Source organism: Protopterus annectens, chromosome 1.part2 (genome assembly GCF_019279795.1).
Source record: "Protopterus annectens isolate FY-2018-M chromosome 1.part2, PAN1.0, whole genome shotgun sequence".
In the NCBI taxonomy this organism is placed as follows: Eukaryota; Metazoa; Chordata; order Ceratodontiformes; family Protopteridae; genus Protopterus; species Protopterus annectens.
This window is the reverse complement of record NC_056727.1, coordinates 338,661,055-338,671,312: the sequence shown is the minus strand read 5'-3', so window position 1 is coordinate 338,671,312 and position 10,258 is coordinate 338,661,055. Positions and strand designations below refer to the sequence as shown.

The window sequence follows — 10,258 nt, the reverse complement described above, 5'->3', positions numbered from 1 at the left end:
GCAGATTTGTCTCTGCATGCTGTCTATGCCAGTAATGTTTGTCACTTTTTCTAACATTGAATCTTTTACACTATCTTTCTGACAGTGGTTGCTATGCAATTTTTGGTTTGAAAGCTGGTAAAACACTTTGCAATTTTGTTTTCCTCTAAATATCAGGACAAGGAAAAGACAATCCTCCCTGCATTATAAAGAATTGTGATCTGGTCTCCGATAATAGCCCATTACATGTTCTCGATATGGATGCCAAGATATACCTCTCAGGGTTTACTCTCAAGGTGAGTCTCTTCTCTCTTGGTATCTATGTATTTCTTTTCTTCAATAAACATATTTATTAAATTATCAAGTATGACATAGGCAATCTTACATTTATATAAATGAAAAATAACATTGACACCACTTTAGTAGCAAACATTATACATCACATAATAAGCAGGGTATGATCAGTGACCTGCTAATAATTCTCCATGTTATACATGTTAACTTTAAAATTCAACAAATAAAATGATGAGCAATACTTGCTTTTATCTGTGCATCTGTGCTTATAAAAATACAGATTTTTGTATTGCATATCTGTAATTGTTTACTTGTTTAGCTACCCTGATAACAAGTTATACTGAAACAGTTCTGAAAAGCATAGAACTGGGGCAATTCTACTTTACATACCTGTAGAGTTTGTATTCACATAAATGGAGTAACTTTAAATTGGTCACTTAATCTTTAATCTTTTTGTAATGTCTATCATCATAGATTCTGCAGGGTATGTTAAGGTGTGTACAAAAGTGTACCTTCAAACAATCAGTAACTGCTTTTAGATTTCTAGGTAATAATAGCTTCATGGAGTCATCCAACAGCTACTCAGTCCCATTTCATGACAACGATAGAGCAGTTAATTCTGTTGCGATTTCTACTCAGTATTTACATCCTCTAAGAAATAATTGATTTAAATTATCTGAATATTTGTTGATATATAAAGGATTGCCATCTGTAAGTGTGCACTAGAGAAAGTAACAGTTGGCAAATGATAGCATTAAATTTTGCTTTTATGATGCCAGTGCTTTGATAAGTCAAAGCAGCTATAAGGTACTGCCTGTGATGGTATCACAGAGTATTGCTTACTGATTTTCATCTAGGGGAGAGGTTGTGCTTTGATTGACAGTTTCAGACTATGTGTGATGCCAGAGAATTATCTGTGACAAATACTAACAGTTGTTATCAATACTTCCTTTAATTTTTTAACCTTTTAAACTCATATATCAACTTATTTTAGCACCTGATAAGAATGCCTCCTTAATGGCTAGCAAGGTAAGTGCTTTCATCTGATGAGCACTTTGTAGATTTTATTAAACTTTTTTTTTTTAAACTGCATGGTGCTCAACAACATAATTTTGTTTGTAATTTAGAGGAGAAACTATAGAGAAGAATTACCTGAAGAGTTCGATCTGAAATAAAAGAAGGTCAAATGCAGATACCGAAGCCATAGTTAAAATTGTTTTGGCCAGTCAGTACTATAGTCCTGCTTCAGTGTCTGACTGCATAATCATATGCACTATGCAATTGGCATTTCACATTACTTTGATGTATTACCACCAGTAACTAAGACTTTAGGAGTCTGCTTCATATCTATTAGTCTGCAATAGGCAACAGAGTTGGAGAATGTATTTACTTTTTTTCACATTCTTGTGATTTGGGGAGGAGGATTGTTTACATTTGACAAAGAGATCATGGCTAAGCAGTAATTCTGTCGGGGACTTCTTCTTTTTCTCTTTCTTTCTTCACACTTTATCCTTCTACCTTCCTTCTTCCTCATGCTTTTCCTCATCACCTTTCTCTTCTCTTCTTGGCTACTCCTAGGCTATACTATGCCCTTAATATTAGTACCAAACTCAACCCAAACTTACTTACTTTTCTGCTTACTTCATTACTTTTTTTTTTTTTTTCTCTCAAATACTATAAACTACCTTACCTCACCTATAGTTAACACTGTATATTAAATTGTATCTTGCTTTTGCTTGCTTTTTTGTTTGATTTGATTTTTTGATTGATGAGTGATTTTTTACTGATTTACTTATATTATCCTGCTTTCAGCCCTCAGCCTCATGGACATGCATCCAGCCAGACTAGGGCCAGAGACTAGCCATATGCAATTGTACTTTGCTTTTTTTTTGTTTCATTGTTAGTTTATTAAGTATTATTGATTTTTAACGTTATAGTATGATGATAGGAGTTTTTCTCCTCGGGCCTCTGCTGAAAATGGACATGTATCCAGCCAGACTAGCCCGGTTAACAAATGTAAAATAAATAAAATAAATAAATAAAATAAAATAAATGACACTGGTCAGAATTTCATTCAAATGAGCACAGTGAAACTTCAGGTGTATGTAGTCAACATCTAGCAATTTTGAAGCAGCGGTTAGTATTTGTTTAAATAAAATTGAGCTAATGTATCTTGGTCAAAAATTTTGTGCGAATATATTTGAATTACGATGGGCAGAATTTCTTTCACTTGATTCCTTTCAACTATTGTAAGTATACCAAATATTAAGTGTTTAGGTGGTTGGAAATATACCAAATATTAAGTGTTTAGGTGGTTGGAAGTATACCAAATATTAAGTGTAAAGGTGTTTGGAAGTATACCAAATATTAAGTGTTTAAGTGGTTAGAAGTATGTCAAATATTAACCCCCGGATTCACTATCCATCCATGCAGGACTAGCTTAGTCCTGTGCGGAAGCGGCCATTTAGGAGCAGGATGGCAGGTGCCATGCATATCAATGAAGGCACGCTGCCTGAGCTTCTAAAAGGACGTGGAGCATGTACGAGTGCAGGAGGCATGTCTGAGAGCAGAGCTTTCAGAATATACATGCCTCTGCAATCAAGAGCAGCAGTTTAGGAGTAAAAATGAGTGAGACCACTCATAGATGTTTTCATACCCCCTAGCAACATCCCCCAAGTATACAAGAGCAATAGTTAAAACATTAAATATAAAGATTTTTTTTTTTTTATGAATAGATTAAATTTAACTGTAGGTGCGCGGGTTTGCCCATCACGTAGGTACGGTTAATGCAGCTTAAATTACACCAGAGGATAAAAAGCAAGATATATGCATCTGAAGCAGTACAGAAATAGTGTAGTGGGCAGAGCCTTCGCCTTAGGAGCAGTCATTCCCAGTTCAAGTCCCACTCCAGTACAATCCATTTTCCATGTCAAATCATTTTATGACCAATTTTTTTTTACATAACCTACTAAATAACATATACTTGTAAACTGGAGTGCTGCATTAAATGCAGATGTGAGGTGTCATTGTCATTATGTTGTAAAGTCCACAGATAATCACAAGTGCCCCATACAGTACATGTACACAGGAATCAGGGATACAAATGGAAGGTAAAATGTGTAATGAATGATAAATCCATACAGTTTCCAAATCCACCACCTTCCCAAGAACCATTTGACATTACTGTTTAATTAGTGCGGTGGTAATGGGAGTATGCAGTAGTAAGCAAGAGTAAGCATATTTAAGCAGTAGTAAGCAGGAGTAAGCATATTTAAGCAGTAGTGAGTTTAAGCCCATTTGAGCGGGGGTAAGCAATGCACACACAGATTAAGCAATATTGAAGCTAACTCTGTCAGCATATTTAACCGGAGGTTAGCATTGCTTACCCTCGTGCAAACCCACTTACAGTTGATTAAAAGTGCCTTAACAGTTGCTGTCCTGGCCAGAAACAAAAGAAACAGCCTTCGCAGGTTTTTGAACCCAGGACCCTATACAATACAGTCACAGTAGTTAACCACTAAGCCGTCACAGCAGTGCATAAGATTGAGGTATTACCAAACAGATCCCCACTATAGGAAAATCAAACTGGACATGTGAAAGGAATCTATATACAGCTTTATGTTGTATAACCTACTACATAACATAAATATGTGAACTGGAGTACTTCAGTAATCCCAGATGTGAGGTCTCATTTTAATAAAGTGTTGAAATCCCCTAATAAACACAAGGACCCATGCAGTGTACGTACACATGAATCATGGATACCAAACACATATATAACATGTAATGAATAATAAATCAATGCCAAAAAGCAAATATAATGCAAATTAAATTTTAAGCAATGCTAAGCATTGCATAGCCCAGCTTAGTATGTTTAACCAATGTGTAGGCCAGCTAACTCAGTCTGCCCATTGGTATACCCCTTTAAGCAATGCCAACCTTAGGTAAGCAGGTTTGGCCATAGCTTAGCATTTTCAAAACTGTCCAATCATGGCAAAGTGTGGGAAACTGGCCCTATTTAAACCCAACACGTGGGAATACATCTCATAACTGGTTGTAGCTTCCCCCTGTAGGCACTATGTCTGGAATGGGAGAGGGTGTGCACTTTTGGGTGCAGCGTTGGGGCATTCAGGAGTCCAGAGTCATGGCAGGACTCCTTGTGAAAGACCATGACCAGAGACTGCTGCAGGGCCAGTACCAGGTTTCCCAATACAAAGTGGAAGCCTGGGACCATCTCGACTGTGACCTCACCAGTGGCACTGGCATACCCCAAACTGATGAGCAGGTCAGGCATCACTATGCCGACCTGAAGTGGAGAAAGCAGGATCTCTTGGATTAGTGGATCCAAGAGGCTAGGAAGACAGGGGATGTCTCAGCCATCAGTCCACTACCTGTTTAATAATTGCCAGCTCATGTATATTATGGATAGGTATGGCTAAATATTCCTCTTATGTCTTTCACAGTGGCAGGTGAGCGGGTTGCGAACCAGGAACCCCATGCTTGTACACTGCAGCGGTTGCAACGTGAGGCAGGTTAGTAATACTCTTGCATGTACTGTCATAGGAAATAAATCTAAAAGTAGTAGTAAGTTATTTGCCTGTATAATACCTGTATTGTTAAAGGCATGTAGTGCATACACCAGAGAATAGGGCAGGTAGAGTCTCATATAGGTTGCATGTAAATAAAAGCATAACAGCCTGACAATAAAGGTCTAACTGCGGGACTGTATGTGTTTGTTTATTTATTTACTGACATTTGTTAACCAGGGTAGTCCAACTGGGCTTGGGACCCATTTTCAGTGGAGACCTGAGGAGAAAAGCTCCATGAAGCACAACAATTTACAATAGAAATTATACAATTACTAAGTAGGTCTTTTAAATGCACAATTTACAATAACAGATGATATTACTTAAGAAAATGTATACAGTGTTGAATATGATAAAAATTGATTTAACAATAGATAAGTTAAACAAAACGAAAGAAGAAATTTAAAAGGCAGTGTGCCTGTAGTATATTACAGGGTAACAGTGTAATTACATATTTACATATTTACATTACTGGTTTGATTTGTCAGTGCAGGTATCAGAGATTCGGAGAGAAAAAAGACTAGCATGATTTGGACATATAAGTTGAAAAAGGGGGGGTATATAACATAGGGGATGGGGAAAGCTATCAGGTTGGGACTTGGCATGGACAGATTTTAGATTTTAGTAGGTCAGCCTTGAGTTTTTCTTTGAAATGGGATGGGTGAATGATGGAACAGATGTCCCTGGGAAGTTTGTTCCAGGCCTGGGAAATGGAGGATTTGTAGAGGTATTTTCCGATAGTTTATTTGGGTTGGTAGGTTTGTAGTAGTAGTTGGTTAGAGGTACAACGAGTATGAGGAGGAGAATAGATGGAGATGAGAGAAGAGATGGTAGGGCAGAATGAAGATTTGTAGAGAAGGGAGTGTAGCATTTGAAGTTGAGATAGCTGCAATAAGTAGGGGAATTTGAGCCAGTGTAGGGAGTTAAGGGATAAGCATATGGTGAGTTTGTAACAAATCTAGCTATCTTATGGTATGTTTGTTGGAGTTTGTTTAAGGTAGTAGTTTGGATATGAGTAAATATAGGGGCAGCATAAAGAAGGGAGGGAAGGAGAAAAGCTTGGGCAAGGGACAGTCTAGCATTGGGTGTTAAGTATCTTTGTTTCGATATAGAAGACCTAGTTTCTGGTGAGTCTTTTATATACTGTGTAATAAGTGTGTATTGAATTTCAGTTCATCATCGATGATGACCTCTAGAAGTTTAGTTTGAGTTTCAGGTTTGATAGTAGTGTTATTTGAGGAAGTGATAGTAAAGGTGGATTTGTAGCAAGAGAGCGAGTGGGGAAGAAATAGTAACAGTTTGGTCTTTTTGGGGTTGAGGATCAGTAGGTTATTGGTTAGCCACTGTTCAGTAGAGAGGAAGGTCTGTTGGGTAAGATTATGAAGGTCGGAGATGCTGTCAGAGATGCAGATGAGAGTAGAATTGTCAGCATATTGGATGAGGGACGATTGTTTAAAAGATGTGTGGAGTTCATTGGTAAAGATGTTAAAGAGGAGGCTTCCCAAGATGGAGCTCTGGGGAACTCCTGTTGGGACAGGTATGACAGGAGAAGTGGAAGAGAGCCATCTTACTGATTGTTTCCGAAAAGTTAAGTAGCTAGAGAATCAGGCAAGGGAGGAGGTAGATAGGTTAAGATTAGCAAGTTTAGATAGCAGTAGGGGATGTGAGACTGTTTTAAAGGCTTTGGAGAGGTCGAGGAAGAGACAAGATAGGAGTTTATTTTTGTCCAGGTCCTCTCAATGGTATGGGTAAAGGATAGTAGGGCAGTAGCTGTGCTGTGGTGGGGACAAAAACTGTGTTGGGTGGGGGTGAGGAGATTATGTTGGAGCAGGTAGTTGAGTAGTTGAGAGTGGACACATTTTTCAAGAATCTTTGAGAGGGGGATAGGATGGCTATGGGTCAGTAGTTAGATGGGTCAGCAGAATTGCCGCCTTTGTGCAGAGGAATGGGGAAAAAAGGTTTTCCAGAGAGTGGGAACAGTGGATTCTTCTATAGATGTGTTGATTAGTATGGACACTACATAGGCTATGTTGTCTGCAGCTAGTTTGAGGAAGGTAAGTTGTAGATTATCTGTGGAGGGAGAGCAGGGTTTGAGTTTATAAAGAAGAGATCAAATATAGGAAGTGGAAACAGGATGTAGAGAGAAAGGAGGATTATCAGGTAGGTTGGGTGGGGTAGACAGGGAAGTAGTCTTACAGTTTGATGGGATGAGCGACTGAATGGTATTGATAAAGTGATTGTTAAGAAGGGTAACTGTCTCTAAAGGGCTTGTGTTGGGGAAGGGGCTGGGTGTTGAGGGATTGCCTGGGTACAAAATTCTGTTAATTGTAGTCCATAATTTCTGAGGTTTGGATTTGTAAGTAATTTGGCCAGAGTTGTATTAGGACTTTTTATCTGCATTGGTTTGTTTCTTAGTAAGGTTTCTGAGGTGCTTATAGTGGTGCAGGAGAGATAATTCTTTAGTTTTGGTCCAGGCTTTCCAGGCTTTATCTCTATTGAGCATGAGGGACTTAGTTTGTTTGGAGGGCCATGGGGCATGATTGGATTTTATTTGAATCCTTCTAGAAGGAGCAAAGGAGTTAAGGGTATTCAGGAAGATGTTATTAAAACTGCTAACTACATCATCTAGTGGGATATTTTTAAGGAAGGACCAGTCAATGGAAGATAGAATTGAATTGAATTGTGTTAGATTACAATTGGTGAGTATACAGCAGTCTCGCTATAGATGAGGTTTGGGGGCTTGGGTGATGAATCTGAGGATAGAGGTGGGGAGGTGATCACTAAGCTGGTCTGGCAGAGTAGTAGAGTTGTGGTAAAGGTGAGAGGAGTTGGTATGTATCCAGTCTATTATGGAGCTAGAAGATGTATTTCTATGGAGTCGGTGGGGGAAGAAACGAGCTGATGGAAGCCATGTAAGTTGATACTATTTTGGGGATTGTCAGTTTTCAGTTTGGACCAGTCTATGTTAACATCTCCTAGGATGAGGGTTTCATAAGTTATGTTATGGGAAAACCAGGACAGTATGTTTTCAAGAGTGTTTAAATTGTTTCCAGGAGGGATATAGATGGAAGCTATTTCCTTGTGAGGGTTGAGGTAGCAGTTAAGTATTATAAGTTATGCTGGGTGAAAGTTAGGGTTTATTGTGGGGAGTGGTGATAGACTGAGGCTGTTGGAATGGAGGGTGGTGACTCTACCACCTTTTTTTGGGTATCTATCTGAGCGATATATATTATAGCCTGGTGGGAGAATTTCATTATTGGAGATGTGTGATTTAAGCCAGGTTTCAGATAGTGTGAGGATGTGGGGGGTCTTATGGGTTATCAAGGCATGGAAATCAGTGATTTTGTTGAAGAGGCTTTGAATATTTAGGGAGTATATGGCAAGGTGTTTGGAGGGGATGATTCAGTTTTAGTGGGCTGGGGAGGTTGAAAATTATTTGGTGAAGTAGGGGGGGGGTTGGATGATGGGGGATGTGGGTGGCTGGGAGGGGGGGTGTTTTTGCCAGGGTTGGGATGTATATCTTCTGATAAAAGTGTGCTAGTATTGGCTAGTGAGAGTAGTGGGAAATATAAATGTAGTTTGTAGAATTTGGTTTTAGATTTATAGTTAGGAGGGAGTGTGCACAAGTGGGATAATTTGTGTATACTTGTGCTGGGGAGGTTGAATAAGGCAGGATAAATGTAGCAGAAGATGGATGTTGAGAGGTTTACAGAGTTGTAGGTGGTTGCTGAATGTAGTGTTAGGGGTGATGAAAGTGATAAGAGGTTTGGGTTGAGAGGGAAAATAGGACTGGGATGGAAATAATAAGATGTTTCATTTTTGTATTGGGGTGGGATAATGAGGTAGAGTTCTTGATTACAGATCTAGTTTGGAGTAAGGAGTGATGTATTATAAGAGTTGTGTCAGGTTACAGGGGAAAGGAAGGGAGGGTGGGTACACAGTTTTCAGAGTTTAGACAGCTTACTCTGGTATCATATGGTAATGTAGAGTTGCAATCACTTAATAGTACTGTTGTATTAAGCACTGTTACCCACACTGTGCTACATAAATAAAATGTGTAGGAATGTCTGCATATGACTGTTGTAATCCCAAGAGGCCATATAGTACAAGCTGAGAGAGACTTAAACAAAAAACAGTGAAAAGACAGACAACAAAATCTAGATAGCACACTCAACTGTGATGTGAACTGTTATATGTTTTGCACACACAGCCATGGTTTGAATCCTGGGAGTGGTAGTAGGCTGTATGCAGAATCATACCCCACAACTGTACAGATATGTCCAGAATGTCTAGTAAATTCTGCCCTGTCCCCCTGGCAAATCAGTGGGATGATCCGAGATGTTTAGGCAGCAAACAATACATACAACTGATTGTCAGACATCTATAAGAACAAAACTGTCACTCTAGCAATTCCCCAAAATGTTATGAGAGTAATTAGCCAAGTATGCCCCATCTCCACTCCCATGTTTTCAAGCTGTCACCAGAGTCTATAAAGTAACAGAGTGGGATGTATGTGCATAATACTAATGTGGATTCTGGTAATTTGTGTGGCAACATTCAGGTAGTGCTAACAAACATTGCTTCGACAGGTCTGTCAGATACAAACACTGTGCCTAGAAATAAACGTTTGATATCCTGTACTGGTACTGTTTACTCTGGTATTGTATGGCATTGTTAGTTTTGCAGTTGCTCTGAATAATAAGGTATTACTCATCACTGTCACCCACACTGTACTACATAATACAACTGTCTAGGAAATCCTGTATAAGTGTGTTGCAATTACAAGGTCAGAATGTAAAACCACAGGAGAATTATAGACAGATATCAGACAAGAGATACACAGAAATATCTATATAGCACACTCAACTGTGATAGACAGTGTTTTACATTTAGCAGACACAGCCATGGTTAGAATCCTGGAAGTAATAGTAAGCTGTATGCAGAATCATACCCCACAAGTTTACAGAATTGTCCAGAATGTCCAGTTAATTGGCTCATATCTGCCGGCTGTTAGCCTGTCCCTCTGGCATATCAGTGTGCTAATTTCGGACATGTAGGCAGCATTTCATGTCATGTAACTGACTGTCAGACCTGTACATATTTGGAAAATGCCAATGAAAACAAACATGTCATTGTACAATTCACTAAAGGTTTAAGAGGGCAATAGTCAAAATATGTCCCGGTTCATCTGCATGTGATGAAGACATGTCCTGACTGTGTGCAATAAAAGATGGACAAATATGTGCATAACATCAACCTGGAATCTGGGACCATGTGTAGAAACAGTTAGGTAGTGTTAACAAACAATACCTCCACAGGTATACCAGGTAAGAGGTGTATACTGCAGGTAAAACTAAGTTCATGTCGAGATCCATACCACTGTAAGGTACAGATCACAG

The 10,258-nt window shown here is 38.9% G+C and overlaps 1 long non-coding RNA gene across 1 annotated transcript in view; it reads left to right on the top strand.

Annotated features, from left to right (window-relative positions):
* LOC122792463 overlaps positions 1-10,258 on the top strand; it is a 120,200-nt gene that overhangs the window by 30,739 nt on the left and 79,203 nt on the right. The window contains exon 2 of the long non-coding RNA XR_006363313.1: positions 157-275. This is a non-coding gene — a long non-coding RNA (uncharacterized LOC122792463). The remainder of the gene's footprint in view (positions 1-156; positions 276-10,258) is intronic.